Source organism: Juglans regia, chromosome 7 (assembly GCF_001411555.2).
Source record: "Juglans regia cultivar Chandler chromosome 7, Walnut 2.0, whole genome shotgun sequence".
NCBI lineage: Eukaryota > Viridiplantae > Streptophyta > Magnoliopsida > Fagales > Juglandaceae > Juglans > Juglans regia.
Genome location: NC_049907.1, coordinates 30,202,943 through 30,204,002, shown reverse-complemented (window position 1 = coordinate 30,204,002; position 1,060 = coordinate 30,202,943).

Below are 1,060 nucleotides of genomic sequence, written 5' to 3'. Positions count from 1 at the left end.
TCTCCAAAACTATTTCGAGAGCATGTGACTCATATGGGATTGTTAGAGTCTTCAATTCTATTAAGTTAGTGGGAGATGTATCTTTGTATTTATTGTGAGCACTTGGTTGCTACATTTCATTGTGCATATATTTTGTATTAATTATGAGATCTTTTGTGTTTGAAAGTGAGACACTATAAAATAGTCTCGTTGGGCTTCATTTGAGAATCTAGCAATTACTTTTGTGTTGATATGTGTGTTGTACTTTCATATTATTTGTTTGGATATCGTGATGGTAGGTACTTGTTTTGTATTGTGCATCCTATCGATGTACTCATAATTTGTTGCTTGCAAATGCACTTGATCCAGATTGTGTTCTTTAAATGCAAGTTCGTATTCAATTTATGCGTGGATGACTTTGTTGTCCAAGTGAGAGTTTGTTGTATTTTTATGTATGGACTAGCATAGTTATAATGTGAGTCCATAATGGGCTAGGCTATTTAGTGAGCACTTGAGGAAACCCTTACTCTCACCCCATATATATATAAATGGAGTTGGCCCATTAGACTCCATGAGAGCCATTTTTGTGTCAAGAGGGAAGAGAGTAAAAGTCTTCTCAACACACAAACACCAGATTATTTTGGGATACACGAAGGTAATGGCAAGCTCATCTTTCAATTATGGAGGAGGTATGTTTTCTTCTGTTCATGAGTTTAAGCATGCTATGATAATAGACAGACATGATCTTATTTATATGTTTTCATCAGATCAACCAATGACGGTTTTGATAACAACACTGCCTTATAAGAACATTCATCTCCTAGCATCGCCAACTTAGGTGGAACTTGACCCCTACGGCGAGCTTGGACGTTAACTCCAGAATTATAACATCATCTGTTATCAATGAACGAAACAAAGGAGTTCATAAAGCCAAAGACTTCAGTGAAACAGCTCCATCCCTTCTCGAACTTACCCTAAGGGACGACATTGAAGTCCTTCCTACAGCCATTGTCACACTCAGCAATCACCAAATAATGCCCATAACCATTAACACAGTGTTGTGTTAAAGAAGTGGCTGGTT